This window comes from Canis lupus, chromosome 15, assembly GCF_003254725.2.
Source record: "Canis lupus dingo isolate Sandy chromosome 15, ASM325472v2, whole genome shotgun sequence".
Taxonomy (NCBI): Eukaryota; Metazoa; Chordata; class Mammalia; order Carnivora; family Canidae; genus Canis; species Canis lupus.
The window spans coordinates 64,128,420-64,152,503 of record NC_064257.1 but is presented as its reverse complement, the minus strand read 5'-3'; the positions used below and the strand labels follow the sequence as shown (position 1 = coordinate 64,152,503).

Here is a 24,084-nt window from a genome sequence, read left to right as displayed (position 1 = left end):
GGTGCGGCTCTGCTCGCCGCGGTGCGCGTCCCCGCGGGTCGGGGGGGCGGGGCTGGAGCCGGGACCGGCCCGACCCGTCCAGGCTGCAGACTCGCGCCCCGACTGGCCAGCAGAGGCCGCCCTGGGCCGGGCGCGGGGCCCCGGGGGGCGGGGCTGGGGACGGTGGGCGGGGCTAGGGCCCGTGGGCGGGGCGGGGGCGGCCCGGCGGCCGCGGAGGCGGGGCTAGGGGGCGGGGCGGGGGCGCCAGTGGGCGGGGCTAGGGGCGGCGCGGGGGCGGTCCTGCGGCCGCGGGGCTGACGCTGGGGCGGTGCAGGAGCCCTGGGGGGCGGGGCTGGGGGCGGGGCGGGGCTGGGCCGACGCTGGGGCGGGGCTAGGGCCCCCGATGGGCGGGGCCGGGGCGCGGCTGGAGCCCTGGTGGGCTGAGCTGGGGCGGGGCTGGGGCCCTGGTGGGCGGGGCTGGAGCCCCGGTGGGCGGGGCTGGAGCCCCGGTGGGCGGGGCTGGAGCCCCGGTGGGCGGCGCGGGGCGGGGGCCGGGGCTGGGGCCGGAGCGCGCCGGGCGCCGGAGGACTCGCCGCTGACGGAGCCGCGCCGCGGTGCCTGCCTGTCCGCCCGCCGTCCCCGCGGCCCCGCGCAGCCCGCCCGGCGGGGGAGGCGCCGCGCACCGGGACGATGGTCTGCAGGGCTGTGTTCGCGCTCTGCGTCCTCGCGGCAGGTACTGGGGCGGGCGGGGCCGGGGCGGGGGCCGGGGCGCGGGTCGGGCTGGGCCCGCCTGGGGAGAGCGGCTCCGCGGAACAGGTGGCCGCGCCTGGCGCCCGAGCCCGGGGGGCGACGCTGACCGCGCGCTCCCGGGGTCCCGGGGTCCCGGAGCCCTCGCCGCGGCGGCCCCGGCGGCTCGTGCGTCCCGGACCCCTGCGGCTGCGCGGCCCCGAGGCGGCTCCCGGGCCCCCGGCCCGGCCCCACGGAGCTCGGCTGGGCTTCAGCTCCCGGAACGCACTCGCGGGGCCCGGACGCGCGGGGCCCTGGGGGGGCTCGAACACGCGGGGCGGGGCGGGGCGCGGCGGGGCGCGGCGCGGCGAGGAGGGGCCCGGCCGAGTGTGCGGGCCGCCGGGTGCGGGGACCGGGTCTGCAGACCCCGCGGCCGCCGCCCTGCCGGGGACCCCCACTCCCGCCCCCGGCCCGCGCGGTCTCCCTCCCGAGTCCCGGGGGCGCCTGGAGGAGCAGCTGGGGCTTTCCTGGCCGCTCCCTAAGGACGAGCATTTTGCGGGAAAGTTTCCCGAGTTGAGATGAGAGTTTCCTGTATTTTGCTTCCTCTGCGTGCTGCGAGCCCAGGAAACCCCCCTTTTGGTTTTGGGATCCGCGCCCTTCGCGGTCGCGTCCGCGGGCGGTGCCCGAACACCCCGGGGCGGCTCCGGCTACAACGCAGGCTCCGGGGGCTGGGAGCGCGGGGCCCAGCGGGGGGCAGCCCCGTCCCAGGGGACCCCAGCGGGTGCGCATCCCCCCCCCCAGGGCATTGCCCTGTGAGGCAGTTCCAGGGACCCTCCCAGCAGGAGGTGTTCGTTCACTAAAGGACGTGAAAGGCTCCTTTACTTCCCTCCTCACTAGGGATCTCTCCATGAAGCTCCAGGCTCAGAGAGACCAGTGAGCCAGTAGAGCCAGTGGCAGGTTTTTATTTTTTTTTATTTTTTTAATTTATTTGTGATAGTCACACAGAGAGAGAGAGAGAGGCAGAGACACAGGCAGAGGGAGAAGCAGGCTCCATGCACCGGGAGCCCGACGTGGGATTCGATCCCGGGTCTCCAGGATCGCGCCCTGGGCCAAAGGCAGGCGCCAAACCGCTGCGCCACCCAGGGATCCCCCAGTGGCAGGTTTTTCCTCCGGTTTTATCTTGTGGCTCGTCTTAATTTGTACCGACAGCCCTGGCAGTTGGCGGCACCTGCATTAGCCCTACTAGGCAGCGTAGGTAGCATTTTTCCCTAAGGAGCTGCAACGTTTTCTCTTCCTTGGTCAGTTTTAGAGCTTAGCCCAGCTATTCTGGGGATGAGAGTATTGCCCTTGTCCGTGGCTGGAGCGAGGGGCTGCTGGGCCCACTGCGCAGCCTCACCCGCGTCCACACACTGGTTGGTGGGGTTGGGGGGTGTTGGTGGTGGTCAGAGCCGAGCCGACCGCAGCCTCCCAGTTCTGGGGCTCTCCTGACCCCAGAAGACATAGTTACGTTCCCGTGCACACCTTACCGAGTCCTGAAGCTTCGGCCTTCCCTCTTTGAAGATCTCTGTGTTGCTAGAGCTTCTTACAGTCGGTTTGAGAAAAATAACATAAAAACTGGTGTAAATATCTCATGAGATTCTTTGCATCCCAAGGTAGGCTGTTTTCAGGAACCAAAATATCTTTTCTAGGAAAAAAAAACAATAGATGTGTTGGTAAAGGAGAGAGGGTGAGGGTTCCTGAAATGAAACTGCCTCATTCCCCATCAGTCTCGGTAAGGCTCTGCTTAGTTCACACTGATGGCTTCTCTTCTATTCTCCTCCTCCTTCTCCTCCCTCTCCCCCACCTTCTTCTTCCACTTTCTTCTCTTCCTGCTCCTTTTTTACCCTTCCAGTAAAATTCTCAAGGTGATACTTCCTTGAGCCAGGAATAAGGTTTGGCAGGGGACTTTTTTAGCTTAATAAAGGCACTCAGTGTATACACAGCATTTCCTGCGGCTGTCTGTGGACACCTGCACGTATGTGGGCATGGTCAACGACCATAATGTCTACATTTATTCACTCGTATTTTAAAAAGAAGGAAGAGCGAACGCTTGGACTGTCTTCAGTTCTTTCGAAGTTGGTCGTGGTATGAACCATCATGGCTATTTTGTAGACCATTCTCCAGCATCTCTGTGTACAGGCATAGAGGAGCACCTCCTCTGAATTAGAGTATAGGCCAGCACCCCCAAGTTTCGGCTGCTGATGAGGGACGGAGGATGGCAGGCTGCAGCAGGCTTCCTCTTCATCCCTCTCCTTCTCCTATCTGGATTCTCTTCTTTTCCCCACCACCACCATTGCCACCCTCTGCTCTTCTATGGCCCCATTTATTTAAAAACTCCCTCACTGAGACCTCTGAGATATGCTGGAACTTTCCAGAGGTCTTTTCCAACACTCAAGGAGGACAGAAGGGAAACAAGCGCAGGTAAAAGAGGCACACACCTCATGACCCTGCACTCCCCACAGAGACTATCGCATCCCACCCCATCACCGAGGCCCACGTCTTGGCCCTTGTGGACCAAAACCAGGAGAGCTCGAGAGTGCAGTCAACCACCCAGCTAGAGAGCCTGTGTTCTGGCCTGACAGCTCTCCTCTGGGTGACTAACATCTAGGATGGCCTTGTCCCTGAAGGGAGACCCCACCCTACACAATGTGATACGGGTCGACACCTTCTCATCAGCACACTAAAGCCTCTACGTGAACCATAAATGCCTCGCACACACATTCATGAGAACGGCGAGGTTGCCCGTGGTTGCTTGGGAGTGGGGGGTGAAGGGTCACTCGTATTCCTGTAGCCGGGTCACCTCCTTTCCTCCGAGGTCTGTCGCACGTCCAAGGAGTGACCTCTCCTCCCCGTGACACCTGACCTGCGAGGCGGAAGCGCTTCTCCGCCCTCTGATACGGTTGCTGAGGGAGTGGTGCAGAGTGCTAAGCCCGCAGGCTCTGCAGCTGGATTGCCCAGGCGCAAAGCTAACATTACTTGCCAGGTGTGTCATTTAGGGCGAGTAACTTAACCATCCTCGGTTTTCTTTTCTACAAAATTGGGGAAATAAAACCTCATAAGATCGTTGGAAGTCTTAAATGATTACATATACTTAGAGCGCATGGGACTTAGGAAGCAGTCAATAAATGTTAGCCACTGTTGTTTCTATTAACGTTATTAATAGTGTTTGCTGGCGTTTAGTGCCCGTTAGGTCATCCTCTCCGAGGCAGAGCTTCTGCGCGTGCGCTCAGGCTAAGTAGATCGAGGATCTCCACTGACATTGCAGCACGATGCCAGCTGTTGTGGAAAACCTTAATGTGCAAATTAAGAAAATACTATGTGCCTAATTTGAAAAGGCTAATAATGTGCCAGCTCAGATTTAGCACAACAGTCTAAAAAAAAAAAAAAAAAAAAGACTAGTAGAAGTAAAGTCTTACCGAGGACTTGACTTCTTCCACAAAGTGTTTTGCTTTTGGAAGGCCCAGCTCAGTAAACCTTTAAGTCAGATTCCCAGAACCACACATTTTGGATGAATCAGATCAAAGAACTTAGGAAAAGACCGCTCACGGTACCTGAATGATCCAGAATGGCTCTCGAGAGAGCCCAAAAGCATTAGTAATGGGCATGTCTTGGATTCACCTTGACACCTGGGCCAGGTCTAAGCGTGCTTGTGTTTTTATGAGGAGGACCCTGGCCCAGGGTTTGCGGTGTTCGGTCAGACTTTGTGAAGCAGTAATTTTCCCTGTGAGAGCGGGGCCTGGGGAGGTGGCTGCAGCATCCGCTGCCACAGTGAAAGGGACGTTTTAGAAGTGTTTCCACGCGGGTTGGCGGTCTCAACACCAAAGCGAACGGAATCCTGCCATCGCATTGCCGACAGTTCGCTTCCTTTCGGAAGCATCTGTCGCTTAAATGGGACGTGTTAGTTTGGGAATCGGATGTTTGCTTTGCTGTAAGACACTGAATGAAACAGTTTGGAAAAATTAATGTTTTCATTTAGAAGACGGTGGCAATTCCGAGAGAGGTAGGCGAGTAGAGTGTGTGCCTTTGGCAGTGATCGCTCTTCCCTTGGACGTGCGGGGCTGGTGGGTACCGTCCAGTGAAGGTGACCATAAATAAGACTGACTTGTGTGCAGCATGACTTTGCTTTAAGTCACAGCTTAAGTTATTTAAATCACAGAATTTGTGTCACAGCACATCTCCTGGCGTGTGGATCTTCACACGTGCCGCGTGACCCTTACACCCGCGTAGCCCCTTTCTTCTACCTTTTACCTGTTCTGATGTCATTTCTAAACCTTGAGACCTTTGCCACTTTTAAGTACCAGAAATAGTTACAACAAAATAGACAATTACATAGTTTTTTCCGCCTGTGTTTTCCGTCGGTGCAGAGTAGTACAATGTCAATTGAAAATAAGCTGTTTTAATTTTCCTTTGGCTAGCGTTGCCAGTTTTAGCAAGTAAAAATAGATTGCCCCGTCCAATTTGAATTCCAAATAAACAATGAATTCGAAGTGTGTCCCACACAATAGTTGGGACACACTTGAACTAAGTAATTCTTCATGGTTTATCTCGAATCCAAATCTAACCGGCATCCCGATGTACGTCACCTAGAAGCCGTGCATTTGGCCTTTTATGTGTGGTTCATCTATACGATGGGCTTGAGAGGGGATTGGCTTTATCTAACCACACCTCACCTGGCATGGGCTGCCCGGCTCCTTCTCAGTCTGTTCACGGGAAGGCGGGGAGGTTTCAGGGCAGCTCCCTCCAGGATGGCAGCCGGACGGAGTAGAGTTCAGAGGAGCTCTCCAGTGCAAGGTTTTAATCTGATTGCGTTTATTTTTTTTTAAGATTTATTTATTTTAGAGAGAGTGTGTTCGGGCAGGGGAGGAGGGCAGAGGGCAGAGGGAGAGGGACTCTGAAGCAGACGCCCACCTGAGCACAGAGCCCAAGGCGGGTCCGAGCCCCTGAGATCATGACCTGAGCTGAAATCAAGAGTCGGACGCAACCAGCTGAGCCACCCAGGTGCCCCTCTGATTGCGTTTCCAATAACTGTGCATTGTTAACGTGTTTCTGAACAACTGGGATTTCTGGAGCCTTCCTGAAGCTACATTACCTTAGCCTCATGTGACTTTTCCTTTAAAAAAAAAAAAACTATACATAAAACGGTAGCAGTGTTCATGCCTGGGAGCTGGAACTAGGAGCTTCTAGAATCCAGCTGGCAACCGATTAGAAACAAAGTTATAGAATTGCTTTGGATTTCAGTGCTCTTTTATGTGCCAGGATCCTAATACACCTCACAAATATTAGTTGTGTAAGGTTTGCATAATTCCTGCAGGGTGGGTCTGTGGGTACACTGGAACCTGCAGGTATGAAGCCCGAAGCAGTATATGAGACTCTCAAGGCAAATTGGAAAAACAAACACAAGAACCCTTAAGCGATCAGACTCTGGTGGAAATTTGCACCTTCCGTATCGGGCCGAACCTGTGAAAAGGTAGCTGTGGAGCGGGGAGGAAATAGCGGCCAGTTCCCAGGGCGATACTTAGAAACCTGTGTACTCGTCGCAAAGTAAGCTGCAGAGCAGAGCACGACGTCGATGACGACCTCTTCCACTTGGGGTCCGAGCTCCGGCACCTGATCTTGTTTTCTATCGGGGAAGAAATCAGGACGTTGGAGCTTTAGTGCAGGTGTTGGGCATGGAAGGAATTGAGGAGAGGAAACTGTGTGTTTAATTCTGTGTGTGCCTTGGCCCTGGTTGACTGGGGTGATGAAGGTCTGTTCCCCCCTTTAAATTATGATATTCTTGCCGGTGTCGTGGTGTCCAGAAGCACGACCTCGGGACTGACAGACGGTCACTTACTAGCATAGCCCGTGACAGATCGCCGCTGGTGCTTTTGCTTCTTATGGGACCTTTGCAGTTTCTGCCAGAAAGGCCTGTGCCCCCGCAGAGGGATGGCAGACGGATGCCATTACCCTGGCTCAGTCGTCTGGTTGTTGAACACGTCTTGCCGTGTGAGTCTTGCTTCGTGCTGTCTTTTGGATTCTTTACGAAGAACAATAACGGTTATCCTAAGGATTAAAGGATGCTCTCTTCACCGTACGGAAGCTCCGGTGCTTTGTCTGGATGTAGGGAAATGGTTAGGACACCACCATTCCACGGAGTCCACGTAGTGGGTCGGTTACGGGAGGATTTCAGAACATGTCAGAATGACAGGAGAGCCTCGATGCCCGTCTGTTCGTCAGCGGGGCCTCGGGAAGCCTGGTGCCCTGAACACCTCTCACACCTCTCTGTTGGCCTGGGGAAGAGGCCAGGGGTTGTGCATCCCCCACTGCCAGTTGGGAATTCTTGCTACCGGGGGGTGTGCTGCTTGAGAGGCAACGTCAAGGCGAATATTGCCGTCACCCCACCCGCGAGGAACCCTGGCTGTTTCGTCATAGGGGTGGCAGGGTTGATAGGGCCGGCGTCCAGGAGGAGAGAGCCCCGGAAGTCCCGTGTTTTGAAGAGCAGTTGGACAGGCCTGAGCCGGAGAAGGAACGATCGGTTTCCGGGGATATAAGATCATTTATCATTTACGTTCTAGGAAATGTTGGTGGGGGCATACGTGTGGTTATCAAATTACATGTGGAAACTGGGTGAGAAATGGGCAGTAGGAAGGAGCCAGGGCTGCTCCAGAAATTCTGTGGGATCCATGGGCGAGGCTGGGGTGATGTGTTACGGGAGACGGAGAGACTATCAGATGGCCGAACGTGGTCGGGGGAGGGCAGCGGGGGGTAATAATTAAGATTATTGGGGGCTACGAAAGACCAAACTACCCCTGCTGCTGCTGCTGCTGCTAATGGAAAATGCATCAAGTTTCATTTTGGGTGAGAGAGAGGAGAGAGTGAGGGGTGGAGGGGTACAGGGTGGGGGTAGGGGTGAGATGAAAGAGGCCTCCTTAAATTTATATGAATATAAAGCCTTTTCAGGTTTGTGAAAGGTAAATTGAGGGGCACCTGGCTGGCTCAGTCCATTAAGCATCTGTCTTTGGCTCAGGTCATGACCCCAGGTCCTGGGATCGAGCCCCATGTCGGGCTCCCGGCTCAGCGGGGACCCTGCTTATCCCTCCCCCTCTGCCCCTCTCCTGCTCATGCTCTCTCTCAAATAAATAAATAAAATATTTTGTAAAAGATACATTTTTAAGTCTTGGCAAAATGAAGACGTAATTCAAATTTTGCCTTAGATCACCCCAACATGAGACATTGGCAAACTTGCTTACTCTCAGGTGCTTATGTCTAGTGTTTCCAAATAGCTTTTTTAAAAAATGTGAGTCAGCCTTTGGTTTTCATTGAGGATTACAAAAGCTAAACTTTAAAATCAGCTCTTTTTTTGAGCGATGCACATAAAAACTATTTTTCTTTTAAAAATGTAAGACTGTTTCTCATGGATATCGCTTTGAAATAGCTGAAACATTAAAAAGAGAGAGAGGAAGAAAAGGAAAAGGGGAAAAAAAAAGAAATAGCTGAAGTATTTTAAGTTCTCTGGCCAATTAAGAAAATGTCACCTTTGAGCTCAGCTAGAAAAGATACCTTCACTATTTGAACATTTTTGAGAATCTTCTGAATAAGTAAAAATAACCTGATGATAGAAGGCGATTTGAGCCGAAGGGAAGGAAGGAGTGGTCGGCAGCCTCCAGTGATGCTTGAGAGGCTCGAGTAAATCCTGATGCTGCGTGTGGAAGGTGAAGTTCGTCACTAGCAAGCGGGGAAACAGGAGTGTGACCTTAAAGGCCCTGCCTCCGGGCAGCCCGGGGGGCTCAGTGGTTAGTGCCACCTTCAGCCCAGGGCATGATCCTGGGGTCCCGGGATCGAGTCCCACGTCGGGTTCCCTGCATGGAGCCTGCTTCTCCTCTGCCTGTGTCTCTGCCTCTCTCTCTCTCTCTCTGTGTCTCATATGAATAAATAAATGAAATTACTTGAGCAGCCTTTAAACAAATCAAAGAATCAGAAAGATGATACTAAAAACATCTGCCTAGCTTGTTCAGTGGGGTCCCCTTGCAGATTTTTGAGGGGGGAGGCCCTCAGGCACCTTGAAGTACAGCAGCCTGGCGGTAAGCCAGGGAGTCAGTGGCAGTGGACCGTAGGCCTGCCCTGGGGCTGGGAGGGTGGGCCAGGCCGCATCAGGTGCCGTGGGCCTGACCCCGGAGGACGGGCGCCTGCCCCCGCCTCTGCTCTGCGGGGAGACCATTCCAGAATGAAGTGGAAAGCAGGGCCTGTGGCAATTCTAGGGTTAACTTTTGGGGAGCTGCCAGACGGTTTTCCAGAGTAGCTGCACCGCAGTGTATTTGTGCATTCCCTCTCATTAGGGCGATGCGGGTACACTTTTTTGAGAAAAGGAAGGAAAAGTCATCCACATTGACGAGAGAAGACTCCCCAGATCTCAGAGGCAAGTGTGGCTGCTGCAGGAGGGCAAACTGCTACATCCCTGAGTACTGGTCGGAGGGTGGTCAGAGACGGGGATGTGGTTTTGGAGATGAGGAAATTTACGAGATTTTTGTTAAAAAATTAAATATCATTAATGACGGTCATGTATTTCTTTAATGGTTTTTTTAAAAGCTGCCCTCAAGCACCATTTTTTTTTTTAAAATCATGGAAACTATAAACATACACAGAGATTGACGAGAATGTATCCATCACCCACCCAGACCTGATTCAGAGTCTGTTGGTCTTGGTTAAGAATTTTTAAAAATATTAATACATCGGAAGTCATGTAAATGTGTAACCATGAGGTGCTAGTCAGAGAAACTAGAATATACACTGCACGGCCATCCAACTGCGCAACAGCACGCAACTGCTTCGGATTCTGAGTCTTAAAAGCCACGCAGCCACCCGGGGGCTCAGCGGTTGAGCATCTGCCTTTGGGTCAGGGCGTGACCCCGGGGTCCCGGGATCGAGTCCCGCGTCGGGCTCCCCGCAGGCTTCTCCCTCGGCCTGTGTCTCTCATGAATAAATACATAAAATCTAAAAAAAAAAAAAAAAAAAAAAAAAAGAATTCTGAGGTGGTTGGTTCATTCCTGTACAAACACATTAGCTGGTTACAATATATTGAACTAATAAGTGTAACTTTATATTTCACAGTTGTATCAGAAAAGCAAGCTACAGACTGAATGTACATCGTGATGAAATATTTAAGACATATTTATGTGCGTGCCTGTAGAGAAAATCATTTAGAAGAATACGGTGGTTATTTCTGGCAGGTGAGCCTTGGGTTAGTTTCAGTTTTTATGCTCTTTTCTATTGTCTGAAATTGTTAAAAAAGTTTGTTTTGCCTGCACAATTAAAAGAGTAGAGATATTGTCACTGTTTTAATCCCCCTTTATCAACACTTAATGTGGCTCTCGTAACTGCTGCGCAGCTATTTCTAGCCTCAATATCTTGATTGGGAAATCCTTCTGATGGAGCCATCAAAACCCGTATCTCAGAAAAGCAAATAACCTCGAGGGGTTTACAGGATATCACTGACGTAATGGGCAGGGAAGGTTCTGGGAAGGAATTGACTTAAAGCAATATTCTATTTTATGAAACCAGAGCGCTACATAAATCATCGATCAGAACAACTCTCTTGGACACTGTTTTAAGAGACTCTGACTCAACTGGTCAGTATTTGAGATTCTTTGTTTTCAATACTTGATGGTCACTTATGGGAGCAATTTTAAATGAAAACATTATTCTGAGCTTTTCTATAGTGAAACGTGTCCTCTTAGATGTAAGAAAACAAGTGGCCCCCAGAAGAGCGCATGATCTGCTTTTCTTTGGCAACATTAAATCTGATACATCATCTTTCCAATAAGATAATCAATAAAATGTGGTTTAGGCAAATGCTAGAGCGTTACTGACAGTCCGTGAGCACGTAGGCCGGCCCCTTCACGTTCTAAAGGGAGCCAGACATGCTGGGGTGGGATGGAGATTTCGCCTTGTGTTTAGCTGGAGCAGGTACCACACATTGTAGGATGCGCGCTTCCCTTACAGCTTCGTCTCATGCTCCCAACAACCCCACAAGGCAGACCGTCCCAACCCCCGCAGTCCCACGGTTCAGGTCACCGAGCCTCAGAAGCTGAGGAGTGAGACGTGGCGTTGGACCCAGGTCTGTCCTCCTTTACCCACCTTCGTCCCCACTGTCTTGAACAGACAAAGCAAACTACGTCGCCTCCAAAGTTTCCCCCGACTCTGAGCCTCTTTCCCGTCCCCACACCCACAGATTGATGGAGAGCCTTGCCATCCTTCCTAGCCGGTCACAGTAGCTCCCGACTGGCCACCCGTTCCCTTCTCACCGTCTCACCTCCCTTTTGGGAGTCTTTCAGGCCAGGCCACCCTGCCTGCCCCCCTCCAAAGGAGCGGAAGCAGACCTGAATCTGCTGGCGTCCTCCAGGCGCTCAGGCTGTGGCTCATTAATCTCATTTCCACCAAAAAGAATGAAGGCTCCTGGGAGGACTAGTTAATTCCAGGCGTGAGTTAGAAACTACAGAGGATGAGCCTGGGACATCCTGTCATCACAGACGGCAAGGATGCTATCAGAGACCACCGGGCTCCTGTGACAAGGACTCAGAACCCTTCGTGAGGCTCCCCCTGGCCAAAGATGGAACCGCTGAGCGTCAGTGTGGGTGGCTGCCGGGGGCTGAGTCCCAGGGCTCAGGCTCGTGACTCAATTACAACATCGACACAAGGCAATAGTGACTCAAAGTCCATTTGTCCCCAGTGGGGGATGCTAACGAACCAACACATTTCGAAAAATAATAGATAAATAGGAAGAATTAAAATTCTTGATTGATTGATTGGTCTTATTTTGCCTTTATTTGATGAGGTGTATCCCTGGGTCACCAACCATTAGATGGTGGGATGAGCATCTTATACAGGTGTTCCCGCCAGCGGATGGCAATGGCGATGGCAATGGCGAGGTGGAGATAGAGTAGCACCATACGCGTCGCCGGAGGAGTTCGCGGGTCTTGGCCCTGACCCCCGGTGACGGCCAGCGCCGTGGGGAGCCACACAGCAGGTCCTCGTCTCCCGGTGGAAGGGCCCCCTGGCCCCTGGGAAGTGGCCTTGCCGCATCGGAAGGAACCTGTAGCGGATCAAGCCTCCTGCATCCAACTGTCAAGTCACAGGAAATACAGAGGGCCGCGGAAGCCTGCTAAGTGACCCCACAGGAATGAAGTCCGCGAGCTCCCGACCACGGACACCTCTTCATGACAAGCAGGTGGTTTCTTCTAACAAATGAGTTGCAAGGGAAAAAGAGATGAAGAGGAAGGTGGGAAGGCAGGATTTATCGACGACAAACGAGCTTTAAGAGGCAGCAGCCGCCACAGCCGTGGACCTTAGTTGGATCAACCCAAAACGCGGAGAAATGAACTAAGATGTTTACGAAGAGGATTGTGAATTCGATCGTTGACCGGACAGCCGACGGCGTTAGCGTATCATCATTCTCAGTGCGGTAACGGCGCAGCCTGTGTGTTCTCAACGACAGCCCTCACCCCTCGGAGCTACACGCCGTCGTGTGTACACGCCTCGGAGCTACACGCCGTGCCGGGATCTGCTTCAAAATAATGTGAGAGTGAGATGCGGGTGGAGGCACATTCCGGAAAAAGAGTCGTCGTCAGCTAATGACTCTTGAAACGGAGCAAAGGGCCCATAAGCGTCTGTTACCCTCTTCTCTTCCATTTTGTAGAGGATTCATTTTCTCCATTATTCAGTTTTTAAAAAGAATCTTCCAGAAACCCCCATTTCTTCCAGGAACGAGTCCAAACTCCTTGACTAGTGGCTTAAGATCTGAGGTAGAGGCAGAGGGAGGGAAAGGCGGTGCGGGTAATCGTGGTGCGAGAGGCTAGACAGGCTTCCCCAAGACGGACGCATGGGCCGCATGCCCTCAGGCCGTCGCCCCGGCCAGTTTCTCATTCTAGAAGCCTCACGGCGGCGTCTGCCAACCAGAACGCTCTGTATCCTGCAAGTTCAAGTCTCCCCTTCACCTGTTTGCATCGTCGCCCTTCGAACTCGTGGCTTTTGGAGAGCAGGGTGCTGTCTTAGCTTCGCTCCCCGCCCCCCCACGTGTGAATGTGTACACAGCAGGTGCTCAGTACTTACTGAGTTGAACTGAGGAACCTGAAGCTCCAGCATGTAGACTGCAGGGTCTGGATTACACATCTCGTGTATACAGGAGTAGGAGTCCCCTGAGGCCAGAGCCCCCAGCCCTTCGTGTCGCTTCCCAGCACTGTGACCCCTGAGAGAAGTGACCCTTAACCTGCAGGGGCCACAGTGGTTCAGCGGTTGCGAGGCCCGGCAGGTAGCGGGGCATGGAGCCTCGAGAGGGTGGCCCCAAGGGCAAGACCGTGCTGAGAGGGGAAGTGGCCTGGGAGCTGGACGCACTGGTAAGGAGGCGGATGCCCCGGGCACCAGCAGGGCCCAGTGGGGAGCACGGGAGGGAGGGAGGGAGGGAGGGAAGGGGTCCTTCACCTGCTTCCCAGGACCACACAGCAGTGCGAGGTTTGCAAAGGAAGCGTGACCGCCTTACCAGCAGCCTGCTGCCGTTGGGCAGCCCCCCCAGCTGCACGTGTTCAGGAGATGAAGTTTTGCTGTAGACACGGAGGCCCGGGTGAGGTAGTCCTGGGAAGGGTGCAGAGGTAGAGGAATCAGAGGGCAAGTGTGGCCTCCTGGGTGGAAGGGGAACGGCTCCCTTCCCGGTTCCCAGCAGTGCAGATGCCAGCAGGTGGCTGGGCCCTGAGCACCATCTGAGCACCACCGAGCACCATGAGCACCACCTGAGCACCATGAGCACCACTGAGCACCACCTGAGCACTACTGAGTACCACCTGAGCACCACTGAGCACCACTGAGCACTACTGAGCACCACCTGAGCACCATCTGAGCACCACTGAGCATCATGAGCACCACTGAGCACCACCTGAGCACCATGAGCACCACTGAGCACCACCTGAGCACTACTGAGTACCACCTGAGCACCACTGAGCACCACTGAGCACCACCTGAGCACCATGAGCACCACTGAGCACCATCTGAGCACCACTGAGCACCACCTGAACACCATGAGCACCACTGAGCACCATGAGCACCACCTGAACACTACTGAGCATCATGAGCACCACTGAGCACCATCTGAGCACCACTGGGCATCACCTGAGCACCACTGAGCATCACCTGAGCACCACTGAGCACCACCTGAGCACCACCTGAGCACCATGAGCCCACTGAGCACCATGAGCCCCACTGAGCACCACCTGAACACTACTGAGCACCACCTGAGCAGCATGAACACCACTGAGCACCATCTGAGCACCACTGAGCATCACGTAAACACCATGAGCACCACTGAGCACCATGAGCACCACCTGAGCACCATGAGCACCACCTGAGCAGCATGAGCACCACTGAGCATCACCTGAGCACTATGAGCACCACTGAGCACCACCTGAGCACCACCTGAGCACCATGAGCACCACTGAGCACCACCTAAACACCATGAGCACCACTGGGCACCATGAGCACCACTGAGCACCATGAGCACCACGAGTACCACCTAAGTGCCCACCCCTTCCCACTGTGGCCTGAGTGCTCCCCTGGGTTCTGTCCAGCAGCCCGGCAGGGCAAGTGCAGACGGGCTATTGTCTCGGCTTCCCAGGGTGTCAGGACAGTGCGTCCCCTCCTGTTCTGTGGCTGGAGACTGCAAGTCAGGTGTGGGCAGGGCCCTCCTGTGGCCGGGGCGCTGTGGCTCAGGGCTGTGCAAGCGCCCGCTTCAGTCCACCCCCTGAGTGTGTTGGGGGCCCGTCCTCATGAGGCACCGGCCGCCGGGTTAGTCGCGGGCTCCCCTGGCTCAGGAAGGCCTCGCCTCACTCGGCGGTCGCTGCCCAGAGCAGATTTCCACCTGTGCCCCCGCTCGTGGGCCCGGGCCGGGGGCTCCCCTGCGTCTTCCTGGAGGCCCGGGCAGGCCCATGCCGATGACCCCCGCAGCGAGGCCGGCCCGTGAAGGACCCTCCCCAGGTTGCCCGTGGTAGAGTCGGGGGTGAACGTCACAGCTCCACGCTCGTGCGGACGAGGCCGTCCTCTGCGGGAAAGCACGCCCTGCTCCCTTAAGTCTCTTCTCCCCTGTGTGAGATGCATTATTGGGCGGGGACATGGGAGGTCACAGGAATCTTCCACAGGAAACTTTAGAGATTGTGACGTTCCCAAACCACGGATCGCTGTCTGCTGGTGTGAAGAGTGTGCGTGCGTGTGCAGCAGGTATACAATAATCGTGGGTGGGATGCGTGTTTCCTTCCTTTCTTATCTGCATCCTTCCTTACCAAAGTAATTAGAAGAATTTTATCTTTTATTTTTAGTCTTTTAAAATAGATTTTATTTATTCATGAGACACAGAGAGAGGCAGAGACACAGGCAGAGGGAGAAGCAGGCTCCATGCAGGGAGCCCGATGCAGGACTCGATCCCGGGACCTGGGGTCACGCCCTGGGCCGAAGACGCTCCACTGCTGAACCCCCCAGGCGTCCCTAATTAGAAGAATTTTAAAAGGAGCAGGCAGCATGAGAAAGAAGGTGGTTTTCGGGGAAAATTAATATTCAACAAATTCATACATTTCCTGTAATTTCTAAGGTTCAACTCTTGCTCCCCATAAAAAGCTGGACATTCTGAATATTTAATTATCCATAATCATGCATATCCACATCTTCTGATTACTGACTAGGACATTAATTAGGTGGAACAGGGACATTTATTTGGTTCTATACCTACCTAGTCAGTGTTGTTTTGGAATTAGCAGCTTTCCTTACAGGTCCCAGTGAAAAAAAATCAACATTTGAAGTTCTTTTCCCTGGAAAAAATACAATTCCTCTTACAGGAGATTTAATTACTTAGTTTTGCTTATATAGGCAAGAGAAATATTCGAAAAAAAATGCGAGCGGTGCTGTCTTGAGTCTTTATTGATTTGGGTTATTCCTCAAAGGAATAAAAAAAATTAAAGCTATAAACGAAAGAACTGAGTTGACGCTGAGATAAAAAGTCACAAAGCAGGAGAACAGCCTCATTATGTCGTGGAAGTCCCAGGGAGAGCCATTGTTTTGCCAAAGCGATGGGGTAAAACCGCCTGGGACCCAGCACCGGTGCCCGGGAGACTAGGAGGAAAGAGCTTTGGAGGCTTTGATTTTTTTTCTCTAAAACAATTAAGATTAAAGGAGTTAATCGGGAAATCTGAGGTTATAGAAGGTTGAGCAAGTCAACCAGCTCATGTGTCTGGTCTGGGGCACATGCCTGGGATGACCAAACTTTTCCATGGAAGATTGCTCTTTATGATAATTCTTCCAGAATGAAAAGAGTGACAAGAAAACGTTAAAGTCGGAAAAACGATCCCCACCTCCGACACCGGAGAACAGCCTGGCCTCCCGGGGACACCGGCCAAGGAAGCAGATGGGCCAGCTGGGGTTTGCGCCCCGCAGGGCCCGGCCGTGAGCAGGGAGAGCGGCTCAGGCGTGGCGAGCCCCGGTGCCCCCGGCGAGTCAGGAGGCCGAGCTGACGCTCCCAGGTCCCCGGGGCGCCCTGGCCGCCTCCCGCCCGGCCTGCATGGGGCGGGGGGTGGGTGGCGGCCTCTGAAGCTCTGAGCTCCGTCCCCGTCGGGAACTTCTCATAGTGGGTGGAAGAGATCGTTCACCATTTTTGCAAGAACCAGCCCAGAAAATTAAAAGCAGGTCCGTGCCCCCAGTGACCGCATCTATCGTCCCTCGTAAGCCGGGCCCGTCCCGGTCACACTCTGGGCGGTAGCAGCCAGGTTTGGGAGGGCATCCACGTCCTTTGCTTGCAGCAAAGGATTTTTATCCTTCCAATTTTTAAGGATTCCAATATAGGGGCCCCTGGGTGGCTCAGCGGTTGAGCATCTGCCTTCAGCCCGGGGCGTGACCCCAGGGTCCCGGGATCGAGTCCCGCGTGGGGCTCCCTGCATGGAGCCTGCTTCTCCCTCTGCCTGTGTCTCTCTCTGTGTCTCTCATGAATAAATAAATAAAATCTTAAAAAAAAAAAACTATTTGTATTTTGGGTGTTAAGTTGCATATGTTCTCTCTATATTTTGGGCTCTACCCCTTCGTCAGATGTGTCACTTGCGAATACTTTCTCCCATTCAGTACGTTGTCTTTTACACACTATAGGTTAACAGCCCAGATTTGACCCGTGTTGGACTCATAAAGCCCGACCGGAAAAAAAACGCTGTCTTGAAACCAACTACGCAATGAGCGATGTGTAGCGGGGCCTTGCCCTTCGCCCAGTGTCCTAAACCAGCCGATGGGCTTTCCATGTGCAGCGCTGAGGGTGTATTTGAGCTTCAGGTTCACAAAGCACGAAGGACCCCGAGGGAGGTTCCTAGTGGTTGTGATGAGCTCCGAGCCGCCGCCTGCAGGGGAAGTCACAGCCTGCGTCGCCTGGCTCCTTACGGTGCACATTACATCGTTCACAAGTATTCTTGATTTTTATTTTTATCAGAATACACTTCCTTAGCATCGTCAAACTTAAGCAGCACTTGATGTTTCTTTTTGATGACGGATCTGTCCGCACATAGGCAATTAGCTGGCTGCTGTGTGAACTCAGGAAGCCCAGGGAGTGGTTAGATCGAAATTCATCTAACAATCTAGGTTTAAGCCCCAGTGGAGAAGGATCCAAACTGAGAGCATTAGCAGTTTGGCTTTAAATGGGACGTTGGATTAATGCAGTCTACACCTCCTTGCTGCACAGCATCCTTTCAAGGCAGAAATTCAACGTATGGCGTGGAAAATGGATACGATACGAATAGGCTTGTCTTGATTTAACAAGGATGAAGAATTAAATGTTTGGGTAAATAAAACCTCCCAAATAACTGAGCTTTCTCTATTAATATGGGTTCTCAGTTTTAAAAAATGTGAGAACAACAATTTTACTTTCTTTTTTTTTTTTAAGATTTTATTTATTTATTCATGAGAGACACAGAGAGAGGCAGAGACCCAGGCAGAGGGAGAAGCAGGCTGCATGCAAGGGAGCCCGATGCGAGACTCGAACCTGGGACCCCAGGGTCACGCCCTGGGCTGAAGGCAGATGCTCAACTGCTGAGCCCCCCGGTGCCCCCCTGGATTCCTCTTTCTTTGAAAACCCTTATGGCTCCTCGGGATGGTCTGGGTGTGCCTGTGCCAGCAGTAGGGCTGCCTCAGTTCCCGCGAGCTATGGCTCCCAATGCCCAGACTGCCTTGCGTGCACCCATGTCCCGCTCTGGTCACCCACGAAGGCAGAGGTTGCTCTTTCTAGGGACAGACAAGGAAATCCTTGTAGGGTCGGTAGCAGAAGAGGTCAGAGATGTGTCGCCAGAGGGCTGGGTCGGTGACAGCCCTGGGGGGAGTCGTGGGTATTTTGACGTCCTGACCTCGTGCTCTTTCCGCGACGGTCTCCTTTGTCGAGTGCCCTAAAGGCCGCATTTTAATGCACAAGGTCAGTATTTTGGAAACCACTTGTGTTAGCTGAAGTCTCTAAACTCTGAGCTTCCCAGATACGTGATCCAAAATTAAGCAGACTAGTGGCACACGGCTTAAAAATGGAAAATACTACCCTAGTGTCTGCAGGAGAAACTCTGTGGGAGGATGGGCCACGAGTTCCCTCGAGTCCAGATTTGAAGGATTGTTCCACGAGTTCAGAATCGCCCGCCGTACTGAGCAGAGAACACCTAGTCCCCGGCCAGCAAGGGAGCCCCGGACGCCGAGACCCCCCAGTCCTACATGCATGCAGCCTACGGCTTTTTATAAAAATATGTGCGTCTTCCCTCCAGAAGGCTGCGTAGCCTGCCTCGAAGCACGGGGACCTCGGGAGGGGTTCAGGACAGACGCTGCTGCTGCTCTCCGGGCCCCATTGGCCTCTGCAGATGCCGTCGGGACGGCGACCTGGTGGTGATCCTCTGCCGACTTTTTGCTTTCTGCTAAGTGGTTTTATGACATTAAGTGGCCGGCAGAGGTGTTCTTCTGAGCAGGCCGTGCTGGGGTGACGTTAAATCGCTCTGGGAGATACGCGACCTACGTATTTGGGTTTGGATTTGTAGAAGGCTTGCGGCCGTGCACAGATCCATAACGGGACGGGCCCGCACTCGCCAGAAGCCCTCAGGCTGGGCGGGGAGCGACTCCGGTTCTCACCAGGTGTGCAGAGAGCTGGGTTTGGGGCCCGCGACTCTGCTCTGGGTCCCTGGCTCAGCTGCTTGCAGACGAGGGGGTCGGGGACGGGGAGTGAGCCCCACGAGGCGCCCAGCACCTGCCTGCCCAGCCCCGTGGTGGGCGCTGCCAGGGTCTCTGCTCCTGCAGGAGGGGACCCACGGGAGCGGCCTCGCGCTGCCAGGACCGGCGAGCGGGGGCACCAGCCTGGGCCCGGCCCCGTCGGCCGCGCGGCCCCCCTCCAGCGTCGTGCTGGAGCCCCGGGACCTGCGCGTCCCTTTCCGCGCTCTGCACTACGAGAGGCAAAGTGTCCCAAAGCCGTACGGCTCCCCAGGTCTTCAGGGAGTGGTGTTTCCCCCTATGCTGCGGTGTTAGGTTCGCTGGTGGGGGTCTTTATTGGTTTTGAAGATGTGGACGCTGCTCAGTTGTTTTTCAAGAGCTCCCTGTCCCTAGTGGTGCCCACGTGGCTGCGGAGGAAGGGGCAGGAGGAGCGGCTGCGCTCCCGTACACCCTGGGGGGGGGTGTTCCTGCCGAGAGTGCTCGGGGCCGGCGTCTGACTCGGCACCAGGGCCCCCGTGAAGGCCTTCAGCACCCCTCCAGGAGCAGCTGCGGCCTGCGGTGCCCCTGAGCCGCCCCGTCGTGTGGGCCTTCCGTCCGGAGCCCTGCCTAGCGCTGGCAGGCGGTGGGACAGGTGGACGCGGCTCCCCGGCCTCGCTGGGACGGGGCAGCTGCCTGTTTGACGGCCTGCTCGCGGGGATCCAGCCCCGACGACACCGGACGCCTCGGAGCGGCCAGTTCCCGGGAGGATGGAAGGCAGCCGGGTCGCCGGGGTCGTTGGCACGGTGCTCCCTCTGCCCCTGGAGGATGTTGGACACGCCTGCTGGGGACACCCTGCCCGGGCAGCCTCCCGCACCGAGGACAGGCAGCGGCGCTTGAGCACTGGCGGCGTCCTGAGTGGCCTGGGGGGCCCCGACCTGCAGACGGGTGTCGCAGCCGAGCCTCGTGGGCCCCGCATCCGAGGTGGGAGTGGGGTACGGCCCACGGCAGACGGCGCAACTATTTTGCCTGATGGAGAAGCGACGGTTGCATTAGTTCCTGAGGGATAAATAAGTCGCCAGATAAAGGGGAGGAGCGGGGTGGGGGTGGGGGGTGGGACATGGTGCTCCAGCCTGAGCAGGCCCAGCGCCTGCCGCTTGAGGGACTGTGGGCGTCCCAGGGCCTTGGACGAGCCAGGGGGACGGAGAGCAAGCTGGGCCAGGCCGGGGCGAGAGCTTGGGGCGCAGGGTCGTGGCGTGGGCCCGAGTCCCCGCGTGGCCGCACAGCCCAGGTGCTCGCTCTGCGTCCCCTCCTCTGTCTGTCGGTTCCGCCTTGAGGGCGGTGCTGGGCCCGGAGCACAGCCCTGGCGATGGGAGTGCTCGGCCGGTGTCCCCTGGAGCCGCGGGGCCGGCCGCACGCCAGCTCACCCGCAGGACTAGGGCTTGCGCGACACGCCTGGGCAGGGCCCTCGCCGCCCTGGCTTGGCTTGGGTAGCTCGTCCCTTGCAGTCCGGAAGGTTTTGTGGCCGGAGGGCTGGGGCTCGGACGCCGTTGGCTGCCCTCCTTCCCCGCCGGGAACATTCCGCCCCTTCCTCCCGCGCTGCCCCGCTCGAGCCCGGGCACCTGTCTGCCACCGCTGCTGTCGCTGGTGTTACTCTTGCTGTGGGTTTGCGGCTTTGCCTGGTGTTTAATCAGACCCTCAGCAAGAACATGGGCCTCGTCATACTATTCACGAGGCAGGAGCCCAGATTGTCACGGGAGCCTTGAGGCAGAGTCGTGGCTCAAGGAGGGATGATGGGGACCGGGGCGAGGCTTCGCGGCAGGCAGTGCAGCCTGCGACGTGTGAATTCAGAGGCCGGCGGGCCCGGGGGCAGGAGAGGGTGCCCGGGGGGTGGGGGGTGCCTGGGGGCAGGAGAGGGTGCCCAGGGACGGGAGGGGTGCCCGGGGAGCAGATGTAGCTCTTGCCTTCTTCTGAGAGAGGCACCTGAGCCTTGATCTGTACCTGAGGCTGCGCAGGAACGACGTGCAGTCAGGGAGCCGACCTCCAGGCCCGCCGCCTCGCTGTCCTTCCCGGGCCGTGGGTGCGGAGGAGGAGGAGCAGGCCGGCTGGGGGGTCAGGGGGGGGGGCACGTATTCAGTCCCACAGCGCTCTTCTGAGAACTTGGGGTCCGTCCGCACCTCACGGGGGGCGGCACTCACAATGTGCACATGGTCTTCACGGGTCCCGCGTGAGCCCGACGCTCCAAACGTACTGTCCCCTCCAGGTTCTAGAACATTCCAGCAGGCCCTCCCTCCAGCCTGCACTTGGCTCCTCGTAGTCAGCCCCACTGACTCCCTCACCCATCAGGTCCCCGTAACGGTCCCTCCTCCAGAGAGGCGTTCCCTGACCTCGCTTCCAGGCAGTGAATCTCCTGCTCTGGGCGTCCCGCATCCCGCAGCTCGCCCTCGCCCTTGCCCTCGCCCCTCGCCCTCGCCCCCTCGCCCTCGCCCTTGCCCTCGCCCCCTCGCCCTCGCCCCCTCGCCCTCGCCCCCTCGCTCTCGCCCTCTCGCTCTCACACAGCAGGTCTCCCTTCCTTCCTTGATGCGTCGTCGGGATTCTTATCATAGCTCAAAAGGAGCTCAGTGTGATCCTTCGATGCCCCTTGGGCCGTAGATTCCGAGAGGGTAGGGATGGGACCTGTTCTATTCGCTGCTTATCCCTAGGGTCTGGCCCAGGCCCGGACATGTTGTAGGAGCTTAGAAAACTTCTCTGGACTTAAAACATGACGAGAGAAAAGCTGCGCCAAGGGCAGGGACTACCTGAACTCACAACTAAACATGAGGAATGCTTTTCTTGTTGAGTGATGGAATGAATGACTGGGTGCCCCCCCCCCATGTCTAGATTTGTTTCCACTAAAGGCTCTCAGGGGTGCAGAGGGGGAGCGAGCGGCAGACTGACAGCAGGGAGTGAGTGAGCTTGGGAGTCCCGTGAACGGGGTTACGAGGGAGGGCAGGGCGCGCCGGAGCCTTCAGGCGAGGTCAGCTCCTCCTCCGTCCTCCTCCCCAGACAGCGGGCCAGGACGCGTGCCTCCGCTTTCCAGGCCGTCGGGCACAGATGGATTTATATTGGAGTTGGGTTTTCTGTTTTACTTTGTTTTGCCTACGAGATTGTGAGTAGAAAAGATTTTTTTTTTTAGGATTTTATTTATTTATTCATGAGAGAGAGAGAGGAGAGGCAGAGACACAGGCAGAGGGAGGAGCAGGCTCCACGTGGGGAGCCCCATGCGAGACTCGATCCTGGGACCGCTGAGCCACCCAGGGATCCCCTAGAAAAGATTTTAATACACTTTGTGTATGTAAAAGAAAAAATTATGATTTTTTGGCATCCCCGGGTGGCTCAGCGGTTTAGCGCTGCCTTCAGCCCAGGGAGTGATCCTGGGGTCCTGGGATCGAGTCCTGAATTGGGCTCCCTGCATGGAGCCTGCTTCTCCCTCTGCCTGTCTCTGCCCCCCCCCTCTCTCTCTCTCTCTCTCTGTGTCTCATGAGTAAATAAATAAAATATTTTTTAAAAAAAGAAAAAAATGATTTATTCTTCCTCAGTGACTTTTGTGCAAATGGATCATCAGAATGGCCTCTGCTGAGCCAGATGCTGGGCGTACAGATGCATCAGGAGAGAGCTGGGGGGACCAGCCGGATCGCCGTTGGTGGGCTGCAGAGGCCTCCCGGGCGTGCAGAGGCCACGGGCTGACCTTCCTGCGAGAGAGGGACACGGATTGTCAGCGAGGATTGTCCTCCAACTTGTGCTGTGCCGTGTGCCATTCAGCCATTTCTCCTCCTTCCCCTTCCCCGCCTTCCACCGTGAAACCTCTGTATGGTTTCCCACGACTGCCTGGGGGAGTGGGTCTCCCCTTGGATAGCTTTGGAGCGTGAAGAGTCCAGCTCTGAAAGTAATGAGCAAAAGCTGCCCTTATTTGTGATACTCAGAACACTCAACATAATCACAAAAACGTGACCACATAATGAAAAGGACGCGTCACCTCTGCAAATTCTCTGTCATAAATAAATAAATAAGTAAACAAATAAATAAATAAACAAATCTTTAAAAAAAATCTAAAATTATTGCAAAATAAACAGTTTATTTAAAGATAAAGCCTCAGAACTAAAATGCTCAGTTTTGGCTCTTTATTAAATGAGTAGGAAGAAGCCACAGTTTACTAAGTCATTGCTAAGTTTATTTAAACAAAGTAATCACAAAAAGGAAAACTTAAGGCTCCCTGCTGAGCAGACAGGGGCATTTGTTGTCACCAAAATGCTTGACCTTTGGCTCCTATGGCAACACAGTCATTACTGTTCATGAAAAAAAAAAAAAAAACTATTCCTATGTGTTAAAATGTCAAGGAAGACGTTATTCCAGGCTGTTGCCGTAGGTGCCAAGGCCGTCGAGTTGGAGGAGGGAGAGGAGCCTCAACTGCAGGTCCGGCAAGGACAAGCGGGGGTGGATGCAGCAAGGGTCAAGGGCGGTGAACAGAAACCACTAGGAGGTGTGTCGGGGTGGGGGGCGCCTGCTAAGATGACCCCCCGGAGCCTTGTTGAAGGCAGGCCAAGGATGTGTCCGTAAGCCTGGGAGGCACCGAAGATGAGCAGTGAGGACCTCGGTCAGGTACCTGAGGTGACTGGTATTGGGGTTGGGGGGCCGGGAGGTCCTCAGCAAACTGACTTGGCGGGATTCTTGGTGAGACTGGGCTCGGAGGCCAGAGACAGCATGAAGAGGGGAAGGAGGGACCCCAGGGTCAAGGTCTAGCTGAGAAGAGGACCCCGAGGAGCTGGTCGAGGAGTCTGCCACCGTCAGCCACGCGGAGACCATCTGACCCCGGTCTGAGTGGCGCCTGTGCCATCAGCACCGGCCTGGCCTGACCCCTGTCCAGATGGTTTGGCTGCATCCCTAACCTTGGCACGTTACAGCCCGGGAGCAGACTGCACCTGCGATCTCACATCCCGCGTCTGGATTGTGGCCACTGGCATTACCGGGTTGATATTAGAGGAGACAATTTCCTCCCAAATGGATTAGCTTTGGCGTCTGGACGCCGCAGGCCCGGAGGACGCGGCGTGCAACTTCGCGAATGGTTTGGTACCGAGGCTCCACTGGGCAGTTCTTTCCCGGGGCCGACGGCCT

General features: G+C 55.3%; 1 long non-coding RNA gene across 2 annotated transcripts; it reads left to right on the top strand.

The window, feature by feature from the left end:
* The first annotated feature begins 570 nt into the window (after window positions 1–570).
* On the top strand, window positions 571–23,007 carry LOC118350778 (uncharacterized). Of its 2 annotated transcripts, XR_004805261.2 has the most exons (3): window positions 571–712; window positions 9,832–9,950; window positions 22,512–23,007. It is a non-coding gene; the product is annotated as an uncharacterized LOC118350778 (long non-coding RNA). The 2 variants fall into 2 exon arrangements; XR_007402424.1 differs by lacking the exon at window positions 9,832–9,950.
* Window positions 23,008–24,084: the final 1,077 nt, after the last annotated feature.